This window comes from Rhinopithecus bieti, unplaced genomic scaffold, assembly GCF_001698545.2.
Source record: "Rhinopithecus bieti isolate Rb0 unplaced genomic scaffold, ASM169854v2 scaffold_13029, whole genome shotgun sequence".
Classification (NCBI taxonomy): domain Eukaryota; kingdom Metazoa; phylum Chordata; class Mammalia; order Primates; family Cercopithecidae; genus Rhinopithecus; species Rhinopithecus bieti.
In genome coordinates this window covers 2,949,714-2,964,516 of record NW_016807982.1, presented here as the reverse complement: position 1 = coordinate 2,964,516, position 14,803 = coordinate 2,949,714, and the positions used below count along the sequence as shown (strand labels likewise).

The 14,803-nt window shown below is 42.7% G+C and overlaps 1 protein-coding gene across 6 annotated transcripts in view; it reads right to left on the bottom strand.

Moving 5' to 3' along the window:
- The window catches only part of ZMYM4 (zinc finger MYM-type containing 4), a 169,714-nt gene that overhangs the window by 121,772 nt on the left and 33,139 nt on the right, over positions 1–14,803 (bottom strand). The window lies entirely within an intron of this gene.

Sequence of the window (14,803 nt, the reverse complement as noted above, 5' to 3'; positions counted from 1 at the left end):
CCCAACCCATCCCTAAAAATTTACTAACAAAATAATTACAAGGCTTTTAAAGAGATAGATGAAACAGGATAACTACAGTTTCTTATGTATAATCTGCCCTTTCTGAATATATAATCAATACACACACATAAATGATCAGTACAAAGCCAAATATTAGACCAAATTATTCTTTTTTTTTTTTTTTTTTTGAGACAGAGTCTCACCCTGTTGCCCAGGCTGGAGTGCAGTGGCACGATCTCCACTCACTGCAAACTCAGCCTCCCAGGTTTATGCCATTCTCCTGCCTCAGCCTTCTGAGTAGCTAGGACTACAGGCACCCGCCACCACGCCTGGCTAATGTTTTGTATTTTTAGTAGAGATGGGGTTTCACCGTGTTAGCCAGGATGGTCTCGATCTTCTGACCTCGTGATCCACCCGCCTCGGCCTCCCAAAGGGCTGGGATTACAGGTATGAGCCACCGCACCAGGCCTAGACCAAATTATTCGAAATTCTTTATTGCTTAATTACCTAAAACAATTTTATCCTTTCCTTATAAGTCTAAGGAACAAATCTAAGGCAATGCCCAGCACAATTTAAAGGACAAATATGTGTTTGTTGAATACATAATGCAAAAATAAAGCTACTCTTAAAATTTAAGAAAAACATTTCTGTCTGTATCAAAGAAATAAGCTAAATTTACAAAATGCATTCAAAGAAGAAAGTTTATTTAAATAACTCATTTTCATAAAGATCCCCAAACTTGTACCATGTATAACCAAAATTATAAAATTAATATTATAAAATGTCAACAATTAAGTCATCTTGTTTCATTTCTCAGATTCAATGAGGTTGGCATCCATATTTAGTCAGGAAGTCATTCATACTATAGAACCTCTCTCAAACCCATCAACCATTTCTCCCCAGATTCACATACCATTCTAATATGTCTTCCATTTTCTGTCACTCACACCACTTTTCCTTTCAAACAAGGCTGTCTGCTCTAATCTTTTAACTTGCTATGTCAATTATTTGGTATTATTGTTTTGCATGTATCTTCCAAAAGCAAAAAAATTCCTTTTATCATCCACTTTCTTTGTTTTGTTTTCTGATACAGAGTCTCACTCTGTCACCCAGGCTGGAGTGCACTGGTGTGATCTCAGCTCACTACAACCTCCACCCCCCAGGCTCAAGCAAACCTCCCACCTCAGCCTCCTGAGTTGCTGGGACTACAGGCATGTGCCACCATGCCCAGCTAATTTTTGTATTTTTGGTAGAGACAGGGTTTCGCCATGTTGCTCAGGATGGTTTCGAACTACTAAGCTCAAGTGATTCATCCCTCTTGGTCTTTCAAAGAGCTGGGATTACAGGTGTAAACCACCACACCTGTCTTATCATCCACTCTTCACTACGAAAACTCATTCTGATTCTAGTATTTCAAGCAGAACACTAAAGTAGACTAGTTCAGGCGACTAGGGTTCTAGACCAGCTCAATCACCAAATTACGAGAGATTGGGCCTAAAAGTCTGAAATTTCTCAATGAATGAACTCCTATTTCTCAAGCACCTAGCATGTGATATGTCTATCTATATGTTTGTATATACCATCATATTTCATTTGTGTGGGACACAGTAGGTACTCTATACATATTATTAAGTGAATAAACTGTCTTAAAATTAAGTACTATGATCAGGTGCAGTGGCTCATGCCTAATAATCCCAGCACTTTGGGAAGAGGCAGGTGGATCACTTGAGGTCAGGAGTACAAGACCAGCCTGGCCAACATGGCGAAACCCCATTTCTACTAAAAATACAAAAATTAGCTGGGCATGGTGGCACATGCCTGTAGTCCCAGCTACTCAGGAGGCTGAGGCAGGATAATTGCTTGAACCTAGGAGGTGGAGGTTGCAGTGAGCCGAGATTGAGCCACTGCAGTCCAGCCTGGGTGATATCGAGATTTCATCTCAAAAATATAAAAAGTTAGCCAGGTGTGGTGGCAGGCGCCTGTAATCCCAGCTACTTGGGAGGCTGAGGCAGGTGAATCGCTTGAACCCAGGAGGCGGAGGTTGCAGTGAGCCAAGATCACACCACTGCACTCCAGCTTGGGGGACAGGAGCAAGACTTCATCTCAAAAAATAATAATAATGAAAAAATTTAACATTTTTTAAAAACAATTATTTAAAGTACTACATGTGTTTGCAGATACACAGAAAAACATCATTTACCTTCTAAGTAAATTCTGTTTGTCCAAGGATACCCATGTGATGTCAGAGCCAGACACTGTACCAAGCAAGGTACAGGGGTTTTTGCAGTGCATTCATACCCTGAAAGCTTTCTAAACCGTGTAGCACTAAAACCTAAACCTACCAAGTTTTCACTACCAATCCAGTGTTTTCTCCCCTTACTCTAATGTGGACTTTTATGTTCAAATTCAGTTAGTCTCTCTATCCTTCCTACTAAATGATACTACTAAGAATTCAAAACATGAAAGTAAGTTTAAAGATAATTTAGTATTAACAGAGATCTCTCATTTCAGAGATGAGGAAAAAGAAATCACTCAAGGACATTCAGAGAGTTAACATGCCCAGTTCGGTCAGTTAGCCAACGGTTATTTATTGCATATTTGCCTGCTACAGATCAGGTACAAACTGTGCTGGTCTACATTAAAACTATGCTAAAACAGATCTGAAAATGAAGCATTTCTGTACTTTTCATAGTTTATCAGGAAATACAGATATTACACAAACAATTACACAGTTAGATGAATGGTATCATGGGGAAGAAGAAAATGCTATTGAATTTATTTAGTAGTGACTTAACCTAGTCTATAAATTTAGAAGGCATCCATTAGACTAGAAGGATGAAAAAGCATGTGCTATAGGAAAAGGTAAGAAAGTTTTAGTGGAGGCCGGGTGCGGTGGCTCAAGCCTGTAATCCCAGCACTTTGGGAGGCCGAGACGGGCGGATCACGAGGTCAGGAGATCGAGACCATCCTGGCTAACACGGTGAAACCCCGTCTCTACTAAAAAATACAAAAAACTAGCCGGGCGAGGTGGCGGGCGCCTGTAGTCCCAGCTACTCGGGAGGCTGAGGCAGGAGAATGGCGTGAACCCGGGAGGCGGAGCTTGCAGTGAGCTGAGATCTAGCCACTGCACTCCAGCCCGGGCGACAGAGTGAGACTCCGTCTCAAAAAAAAAAAAAAAGAAAGTTTTAGTGGAGGAGGTCCACAACAGAAGAAATGGAGTATAGGCGTAAAAGAAACAAGACATAAAACTAGATATATAATCAGGACCACATATGCCCAACCTTGAATGATTTCGAACTTTATCATATGGTTAGCAGAAAGCCACTGAAAAATTTTAAGTAAGCCATAATGTGATTAAAGAATTTAAAAGATCGTTCTGGAACATCTTATTGTGTTAAAAACTAAGTAAAGACCAAAAAACTAATGGATATTTTAAAAAATAAAATGAAACAAAACAAAAAGAAGGTAGGTTAGAGGGGCTCCCTCTGCCTGAATATGGGATAATTTGAGTATCAAAATGAATACTGGTAACAATGGATCATGACACACTGATTAAAGAATTCATGAGAGCTTACTGATACTTAAAAAATAAACAAGCATTCATAGAAGGAAAATATAAGACAAGGGCCTAAAATATGGTGGGGGAAAAGGAAGGAAGAGAGATAAATGAAATATACTATTCTACAGGTTCTATAAATGATGTAATTTTTAAAGATAATAACTTAAAAGATGCATGCTGTAATCTTTACAATAACCTCTAAATACAAAGGAATACATCTAAATACTCAGAACAGTAAAAAAAAAAAAACAAAAAATGCAATCTACCTACAATAAGGCAAGAATAAAGAACAAATGGGCCGGGCGCGGTGGCTCAAGCCTGTAATCCCAGCACTTTGGGAGGCCGAGATGGGCGGATCACGAGGTCAGGAGATCGAGACCATCCTGGCTAACATGCTGAAACCCCGTCTCTACTAAAAAATACAAAAAACTAGCCGGGAGAGGTGGCGGGCGCCTGTAGTCCCAGCTGCTTGGGAGGCTGAGGCAGGAGAATGGCGTAAACCCAGGAGGCGGAGCTTGCAGTGAGCTGAGACCTGGCCACTGCACTCCAGCCTGGGCGGCAGAGCAAGACTCTGTCTCAAAAAAGAACAAATGGCATCAATAAGACACAAATAAGAAGACAGAAGACTTAAATCCAACTATGTAATTACTACATTAAGTCTAAAAGGAATAAACACAACAATTACAAACTGTTGGACTGGAGAAAAACGCAAAACCCACATAGAGACACAGACTGAAAGTCAGAGGGTGGGGAGGGTAACACATATCAATCCAAACAATAAGCATAAAAAAAAACTGATATTAAATATAACCACATTAATCTCAGATATAGTAAGCCTAAAGAGAAAGTATACACCCAGCACAGTGGCTCACACCTGTAATCCCAACACTTTGGGAGGTAAAGGAAGGACGATCACTTGATGCCAGGAGTTAGAGACCAGCCTGGGCAACAAAGCAAGAAAGACCCCATCTCTACAAAAAATAAGAAAACTCAGCTAGGCACAGTGGTGTGTACCTGTAGTTCCAGCTACTTGGGAGGCTGAGATGGGAGGACTGCTTGAGCCCAGGAGTTCAAGGCTGCAGTAAGTTATGATTACGCCACTGCACTCCAGCCTGGGTGACAGAGCAAGACACTGTCTCCAAAAAAAAAAAAATAGAAAACATGACAAGAATAGAGTCACTCGGCCAAGCATGGTGGCCCAAGTCTGTAATCCCAACACTTTGGGAGGCTGAGAGATCACTTGAGGAAAAACATTTTAAAAAAAAGAAAGAAAGAAAGAAAAAAGAATAGGCACTAAATATGATCATCAACAAGACATAAACTCTATATGTGAAGCAACTAACAATACAACTTCAAAATACATGAAGCAAAAAACAGAACTAAAGGGATAAGTAAAATCTCCAACTGTGACTGCAGATTTATAGTTCTGTCAGTTGTTAGAACAAGACAAAAAATCAAGTAAGACACAGACGATTTTAACAGTCCTACCAACAAACTTAACCCAAGTGATATTTATAGAAACACTACACCTAATAACTGTGGTGTGCACTTTTTAAAGTTTACTTGTGGGCCAGGTGCATTTGCTCATGCCTGTAATCCCAGCACTTTGGGAGGCCAAGGCGGGCGGATCACGAGGTCAGGAGATAGAGACCATCCTGGCCAATATGGTGAAACCCCGTCTCTACTAAAAATACAAAAACCAGTCGGTCGTAGTAGCGCATTCCTGTAATACCAGCTACTCAGGAGGCTGAGGCAGGAGAATCGCTTGAACCAGGGAATCGAAAGTTGCAGTGAGCCGAGATCACGTCACAGCACTCCAGCCTGCTGACAGAGCAAGCCTCTGTCTCAAAAAATAATAATACAATAAATAAAGTTTACTTGTGGGGGCACCAAGATACACTACATGCTGGACCATAAAAAAGGAGCATCGATAAAAATCAAATAATTGAGGCTGGGAGTGGTTGTTCACACCTGTAATCCTATCACTTTGGAAGGCCAAGGTGGGAAGACTGCTTGAGGCCAGAAGCTGGAGACCAGCCTGGGCAACACGGCGAAACCCTGTATCTTAAAAAAAAAAAAAAAAAATTAGCCAGGCATGGTGGCACATGTTACAGTCACAGATACTCTTAGAAGGCTGAGGTGGGAGGATGGTTTAAGCCCAGGAGGCAGAGGTTGCAGTAAGCTACGATCGAGTCATTGCACCCCTGCCTGGACAACAGAGCCAGAACCCGTCTCAAAGAAAAAAAAAAAAAGGAAACAAAAATCAAATAACTGAAATAACAGAAAACATATTCTCTGACTTCAGTGGTATTAAATTTGAAATCACTAAAAAACAAGATAATTACAGTATCAAAAATTAGGAATTAAGCACACTTCTAAAGAAACTGTATGGCCGGGCAAGGTGGCTCATGCCTGTAATCCCAGCACTTTGGGAGACCGAGGCAGGCAGATCACCAGGTCAGGAGTTCGAGACCAGCCTGGTCAACATAATGAAACCCCATCTCTACTAAAAATAAAAAAAATTAGCCCAGTGTGGTGGTGTGCACCTGTAATCCCAGCTACTCAGGAGGCTGAGGCAGGAGAATCACATGAACCCGGGAGGCGGAGGTTGCAGTGAGCCAAGATCACGCCATTGCACTCCAGCCCAGGCGACAGTGCAAGACTCCGCTTCAAAAATAAAAGGAAAAAAAAGAAACTGTATGGTAATGTAAGCTGAAAAATAAATGAGAGAAAACTCAGTAAATATTTTGAACTGAATGATAATAAAAACACAACTTACTAAGAGTTTGGGGATGCACTTAAAACAGGGCTTAGAAATGTCTATAGCTTTAAACCATAAGCTATCAATATAACTTAAAGAAGGATGCCAAATCAAGAAGCTAGGAAAAGAAAGCAAAGTAAACCCAAAATAAGTGGAAAGAAGAAAATAATAAAGATAAAAGCAAAAATCAATCAAATAATGATAAAAGCAAAAATAAATTAAATAGAAAATTAAGGGCTGGGCGCGGTGGCTCAAGCCTGTAATCCCAGCACTTTGGGAGGCCGAGGCGGGCGGATCACGAGGTCAGGAGATCGAGACCATCCTGGCTAACACGGTGAAACCCCGTCTCTACTAAAATACAAAAAAACTAGCCGGGCGAGGTGGCGGGCGCCTGTAGTCCCAGCTACTCGGGAGGCTGAGGCAGGAGAATGGCGTGAACCCGGGAGGTGGAGCTTGCAGTGAGCTGAGATCCGGCCACTGCACTCCAGCTTGGGCGACAGAGCAAGACTCCATCTCAAAAAAAAAAAAAGAAAATTAAGAACAGCATAAAAGTAAGTGAAACCAAAAATGAGTTCTATCAAAAGATCAATATAGGCTGGGCGCCATGGCTCATGCATGTATCACTTGAGGTCAGGAGTTTGAGACCAGCCTGGCCAACATGGCAGAGCCCTGTCTCTACTAAAAATACAAACATTTGCTCAGTGTGATGGTGTGTGCCTATAGTCCCAGCTACTTGGGGAGGGTGAGGCAGGAAAATTGCTTGAACCAAGAAGGCGGAGGTTGCAGTGAGCCGAGGTCGTGCCACTGTACTCCAGCCTGGGTGACTCCGTCTCAAAAAAAAAAAAAAACAAAAAGAACACCCACAAATTGCCAATATCAGGAATGAAAGAGGGAACACCACTACAAACCTACAGACATTACAAGGAAAATAAAGAAATACTACAAGCAATTTTTTCTTTTTTTCTTTTTTTTTTTTTGAAACAGGGTATCCCTCTGTCACCAGGCGGGAGTGCAGTGGCACCATAACAGCTCACTGCAGCCTCGACCTCCCAAGTTCAACTGATCCTCCCACCTCAGCCTCCAGAGTAGCTGGCACTACAGGCAACCACCACTACACCTAACTAATTTTGGGATTTTTTGCAAAGACAAGGGTTTTTATTTTTGCCAGGTTTCCCAGGCTGGACTCGAACTCCTAGACTCAAGTGATCTTCCCACCTCAACCTCTGGTGGAGCTAGGAATATAGATAGGTGTGGTCACTATGTCCTGGCTTTTTTTTTTTTTTTTTTTTGATGGAGACAGTGTTATCCTATATTGCTCAGGCTGGTCTCAAACTCCAGGCCTCAAGCAATCCTCCCACCGCCAGCCTCCAGAGTAGCTGAGATAGCTGAGATTACAGGCATGAGTCACCACATCAGGCTCTCTTTTTTAAAAACAGCTCTTTAAAATGCAAAAGTCAGACTGGGTGCAGTAGCTTACACCTGTAATCCCAGCACTTTAGGAGGTGAAGGCTGGAGGATCACTTAAGCCCAGGAGTCTGAGACCAACTTAGCAACATAGAAAGACCGCATCTCTACAAAAAATAGTCAAATCAGGCCGGGCGTTGTGGCTCACACCTGTAATCCCAGCACTCTGGGAGGCCGAGGTGGGTGGATCACGAGGTCAGGAGATCGAGACCATCCTGGCTAACACGGTGAAACCCCGTTTCTACTAAAAATACAAAAAATTAGCCGGGCGTGGTGGCGGGCACCTGTAGTCCCAGCTACTTGGGAGGCTGAGACAGAAGAATGGCATGAACCCGGGAGGCAGAACTTGCAGTGAGCTGAGATTGCACCACTGCACTCCAGCCTGGGCAACAGAGCAAGACTGCATCTCAAAAAAAAAAAAAAAAAAGTCAAATTAGCCAGTCTGCTGGCACAGGCCTGTAGTCACAGCTTCTCCAGAGGCTGAGGCAGGAGGATCTATTGAGCCCAGGGGTCAAGGCTGCAGTGAGCCGTGATGGTGTCAATGAACCCCGGCTTGAGTAACACAGCAAGGCCTTGTCTCAAAAAAATTAAAAAAAAAAAAAAAAAAGCCATTTTTTGCTTGTGGATAATACAAATATAGGCTACCAACTAGAATTTGGCCTGTGAGCTACAGCTTGCTGACCCTTGTTCTAGAGACTGAGCTCAGACAACAAAAACGAATGGAAAAGGACTTCAACTTTTTGGCTATTATGAAGTAACAGAGACTGGATTTACCTTCCTGCCTTAAACAACTAAAAGGTCAGACAAAATATATGAAGTAAGGTTTTCAGGCATTTAACAGGCAGAATAGAACAGTAAGTTCTGAGAGAAGAGAAACAAATGAGGTGAGTCCTATCATTGCCCCAGCTTACCGTCTGGAGAGTTTCCAGGCCACAAGGCATACAGAGTGAACCTAAATGGAGCCTGGCAATCTCCCAAAATTGAGAAAATAGGGTTCAGAGTTAGCAGACATCAAAGAGGTCAGAATTCACACAGGTCAGAATTCACATAGCAGAATACTAAAAAGGAGAGAGATACACTGAGAAGTCCAGAGATCTGCAGAGGACTCTCCTCTAGTCTTCAGCTAAGTATCAAGCTGTGCAAGTAAGAGAAGAAACCATGGAGGCCAGTGAAACAGTCACCTGAACAAAGCGGGCAGAACAATTCCTAGGGTTTATACAGGGCCTGGAATAGTTCATGTCCCATCAGCCAGAAGGAGAACACTTTTTTGTTTGTTTGTTTTTTGAAACAGCCTCTCACTCTGTCACCCAGGCTGCAGTGCAGCCGCATGATCTTGGCTCACTGCAACCTCCACCTCCCAGGTTCAAGCGATCCTCTTGCCTCAGTCTCCTGAGTAGCTGGGACTACAGGCGCCCACTACCACGCCCGGCTAATTTTGTACTTTGAGTAGAGATGAGGTTTCACCATGTTGGCCGGGCTGGTCTTGAACACCTGACCTTAAGTGATCCGCCCACCTCGGCCTCCCAAAGTGGTGGGATTACAGGTGTGAGCCACCGCACTCAGCCCAGAAGGAAAAGACCTTCTAATACATGGGGTATCACATGCGGCATCAAATATTCAACAGGGTACTAAGTCAGTAGGATAAAATTAGCTTTCATCAAGAAGCTATTCTGGTGCTGCCACCTAACAAAGATTAAAAGTAAGCCTCAAAAGATCTGTTTATCTTTTTTTTTTTTTTAAGGCAGGGATAAAGGGTACCAAAAATATCTGTTTCTAGTAACTTTACTGTATCCCAGAACAAAGTTTGAGAACAGTTAAGGGCATTTTTTAAGCCCTGCACCCAACTAGGTAGAAGTCACAATGTCTAGCATTCAATCAAAAGCTACAAAGCATGCAAAAAAGCAAGAATAGCAAATTTATAATGAAAAAGGTTAATCAACAGAAACAGATCCAGAAATGATACAAATGATAAGACTAGTAGACTATCAAAAGAACTATTATAAATATATTCCAAATATTGAAGAAGGTAGAGGTGAAAGAATGAACATACTAAGGAGACACACAGATATATAAAAAAAAAGGACCCAAACTGAACTTAGAGATGAAAAACCCAATGTCTAAGATGAAAATTACACAGAATGGAAATAAGAGAAAATTATACACTGTGGAAGATTGGTGAATTAGAACATACAGCAAAAGAAATCGTCCAAAATAAAAAGAGAAAAAAGGCTAAAGAAAATTAGTGAGCTATGGAACAACATCAAGTGATATTATATGTGCATATAACTGGAGTCAATAAATATGCTAGCGAGAAGACAAAAAGATTTTGAAAATATAATGGCCAAAACTTCCCAATTTTATGAAAGCTGTATACTCACAGAATCAGAATGCTCAATGAACCCTGTGCAAAAGTTTGAAATAAACCATACCAAGGCATAAACGCATAATCAAATTCCTGATAAGAAGTGATAAGAGAATTCTTAAATGCAGCTGGGGGAAAATGGTATTACATCCAAAGCAACAAAAATAATAACAGTAGACTCATAGAAGCAGTGCTGAGGCAGGAAAATAGAATCTGGAGGCAGGGAACCTAAGGCCAATTCACACTGACTTACCAGAGCTAAATCAAAAGGAAAACCCCAAATTTCCACACCTAAGTAACAAAACAACTGGAGGCTACTCCCTTTGCAAACCCCACTCTTTTTCCATGTGGCAGATGGAAAATTGAAAGAATCTCTGTTGCCAGGCGCAGTGGCTCACGCCTGTAATCCCAGCACTTTGGGAGACCCAGGTGGGCGGATCACAGGGTCAGGAGATGGAGACCATCCTGGCAAACACTGTGAAAACCCGTCTCTACTAAACATACAAAAAAATTAGCTGGGTGTGGTGGTGGGCGCCTGTAGTCACAGCTACTTGGGAGGCTGAGGCAGGAGAATGGCATGAACATGGGGGGCGGAGCTTGCAGTGAGCCGAGATCGTGTCACTGCACTCCAACCTGGGCGACAGAGCACAGCAAGACTCCGTCTCAAAAAAAAAAAAAAAAAAAAAACAAAAATCTCTGTTGGTTGCTTTCTGCAACCAATCAGACGTTTGCATCAGAGTGTTAACTTTGTAACTTCACTTTAGCCTTTGGTTAGTTGATTTCCACAACCTATCAGGCAACCAATCAGACTGATTCCTGGCAAAGTCTTTGTTTGCACAGAAGTGTAACTTTGTAACTTCACTTTAGCCTCTGATTGGTTGCTTTCCACAACCAGAGGCTGGCATAGGGTGTAACATTTGTAACTTAACTTCAGCCTCTCATTGGGGGCCACTACTTCATTTACATAGTGTGTACACCAGGTAACCAATGGGAAACCTCTAAAGAGCATTTAAACCCAAGAAAATTGTGTAATGGCACCCTTGAGCCCCTATGCTCCAACTGGTTTCCACACTGTGAAGTGTACCCTCATTTTCAATAAGTCTCTGTTTTTGCTTCATTCTTTCCCTGCTTTATTTGTGCATTTTGTCCAATTCTTTGTTCAAGACGCCAAGAACCTGGACACCTTCCATTGGTAACAAAGCAATCCAGAAGGTATAGGAGCAACATCTTTAAAGTACTGAAAGTAAAGGAAAATGTCAACCTAGAATTCAAAATCCTGCAAAAATATCTTTCAAAACTACACCAGGTGTGGTGGTGCATCATACCTGTAATCCCAGCTACTCAAGAGGCTGGGGTGGGAGGATCACCTGAGCTCAAGAATTTGAGTTCAGCCTGGGCAACATAGTAAGACTCTGTTTTTTTAAAACAAACAAACAAACAAACAAAAAACTTTCAAAACTGAAAGCAAAACAAACAGTTGTTCAGAAACAGAGAATTCATCACTACCAGACCAGTACTACAAGAGAGGTATTAAAGGAAAGTCCTTCACCATATGAAAACAAGCGTCTACCCTAAGGAATGAAGAGTATGGCAATGTAACTATGGGTTCTCACCAGTTATAAACAGATTGCCTCTCAACTCCAAACCCACTCTTCTCTGCCCCACTTTACGTAATGGGGATGGACTCTGTAAAACTTCCTCCTTTGCCAGCTGGCACAATGTTAACCTTTGTCAGTAGATGGCACTGGAGGAATCTTCCAGAAGGAAGGGGCTTCTCTTCCTGTTACACTGTTCTCTAGCTGGCTTGCTCCAGTGGAGGTGTTGTGCAGGACTCCAAATGGCCCTCCCAGGGACCAACTCCCCAACAACTCTCAGTGACACAGGCACACACGCATGACTAGTTTCCTGACAAGTTTTGTCAGCACTCCAGAGAGCAGCTACCCTGCAAGTTTCAGCAGCACCCCTATGGGAGACAGACTTCCCAGAGAATTTTGCCAGTGTCCCAGCTGGCCTCTTTTTTTTTTTTTTTTTTTTTTTGAGGCGGAGTCTCACTCTGTCGCCCAGACTGGAGTGCAGTGGCGCAATCTCGGCTCACTGCAAGCTCCGCCTCCCGGGTTCACGCCATTCTCCTGCCTCAGCCTCCCGAGTAGCTGGGACTACAGGCGCCCGCCACCTCGCCCAGCTAGTTTTTTGTATTTTAGTAGAGACGGGGTTTCACCATGTTAGCCAGGATGGTCTCGATCTCCTGACCTTGTGATCCGCCCGTCTCAGCCTCCCAAGGTGCTGGGATTACAGGCTTGAGCCACCGCGCCCGGCCTCCCCCCAGCTGACTTCTTAACCAGATTCAGCAAGGGGCTTCCTAGTGACTTTTTTTTTGAGACACAGTATCCTCTGTTGCCCAGGCTGGTGTGTTGTGCTACAAACACAGTAAGTGCACTGCAGCCTTGTTCTCCTGGGCTCAAGCAATCCTTCCACCTCAGCCTCCCAAGTAGCTGGGACCATGGGTGCGCACCAGTATATCCAGCTAATTTTTTTATTTTTCGTAGAGATGAGGGACTCACCATCCTTCTGACTTTTATGGGCACCCCAGAGGGGCATTTTGTAATTGCCAGCAAAAGCCTGCCACACCTCAAATGTTTCCAGCATCCAGTGGACCACACCTGCTCCAACTAGATCGGAATCTCAGCCTTGAAGCTGGTGGGCTGGCCATTATCCAGATTTATTCCACCCTTGTTACTCTGCCTCAGACCTAGAGATAGTGGCCGCTCCCTCTACTGTTATTCTGTATCTTTAGCTTTCTCTGTATGCATTAGAGTTAATTCCCCATTAATGGTAAATAATTCTTTATGTTAAACTTTCCATATTCAAATTACTATGTGGTTTCTGTCCTCTGAATACAGGATTGGTAGTAGCAGTGGTCATAGGAGACAGGCACACAAAGATGGGATTCAGAATTGGTTTTCGTTGTGTCCTTGGGCTTGAGTATAAGGCTCAAGCAGGAACTAGTTTGGTAATAATCCCACATATGCAGGGGCATCACAGTTAATCAGGCTATCGCCTGTGGTTGGTGATGATGAAATGTCAATATAGCAAGTACCTTGGGAACCCAAATGGCTATTGAACTTAACTAGTAAAGCAGTAATGATGACTACAAAGTCTGTTATATGAGATGAATTCTCTAAGTGCTCTTGTGCATTTCTGATGAAAATAACAAGTGCAAGTCCATTAAGTCAGCTCAAGTCACAGTCAGAGAAAAGAGAGACCTTTCATGACAACCTTAAATATACATATATTTTTTGTGACAAGCACCCAGGCTGGAGTGCAATGGCGTGATCTCTGCTCACTGCAACCTTGGCTCACAGCAACCTCTGCCTCCCAGGCTCAAACCATCCTCCCATCTCACCCTCAGGTGTAAGCCACCATGCCTGGCTCATTTTTGTATTAATAATCTTAATTCTTATATAACCACAGGTTGATATTGCTGAAAATCAAATGCAAAATTTAATTGTGCAAACTGCTGAATGACAAAATTAGTTGAATTCAGTCTCACCAAGTTTATTGTGCGAAAGTAAAAGCAGACAGTAAGACTCCATCTCAAAAAAAAAAAAAAGAAAAGAAAAAGTAAGAGCAGGCCAGGCATGATGGCTCACACCTGTAATCCCAGCACTTTGGGAGGCCAGGGCAGGTGGATCACCTGTCAGGAGTTCAAGACCAGCCTGACCAACATGGTGAAACTCCATCTCTGCTAAAAATGCAAACATTAGCAGGGTGTGGTGGCGCAGGCCTGTAATCCCAGCTACTCAGGAGGCTGAGGCAGGAGACTCGCCTAAACCTGGGAGGTAGAGACTGCAGTAAGCCAAGATGGCACCACCGCACTCCAGCCTGGGCAATAAGAGTGAAATTCCCATCTCAAAAAAAAGAAAGAAAAAGAAAAAGTAAGAGCAATTACTGGGAAATAATGGGACCTTGAAGTTTCAAATGGGAATATCTGGTTGGATCAGAATGAAATTGACAATTTCAGACTTCCACCTGCCCTCTGTATCTAAAAAGAATAGTCTTCTTTTGCTGGAAAATTATGTGATATCCTTATGTGCAGTAGATGCCCTACAGGAGGATGTTCATTCTCCTCAAAACCAACCACAGCTAACCCAGTCATCACTAGAGCCATAACTAGGGTCAAATCTCAGCATGTTGTAGGGGGACAGGTACACACGATGGAAACAGTTTTACAGGAAACAGCTTTAAAGGCAAAAAATTCCAAGATTTTGCTAATATACAAAAGCAGAAATCCAAACAGAGTCTCAGGATATTACACTAAGGTGGTTAGAATTTACTGATATGAGGTGCACATAATACAGATTCTGAATTGAATACGTTAGCTTGTGTAGCTGGAGGTGTCTCTAATGGCTTCCTTGGTTGTTGACTGAAACTTAGAGTCAACAATAGCCTACATTTAATAAGACTGAGACAGATTTCCCTGGCACTATCTGGAAGAGGGAATCCTGAAGTGGATTCATCCTCTGCAACCTGCACACCTACCACCCAACTACATTCCCTGAGAAGGCCCGGGGGTCATTCTGTCAATAAGGGGAACACTCATATCTTTGAAAAGTCCTGTGGCTGTTCTCCTTTGTAGGTCAGGGATAACTGCAGAAAA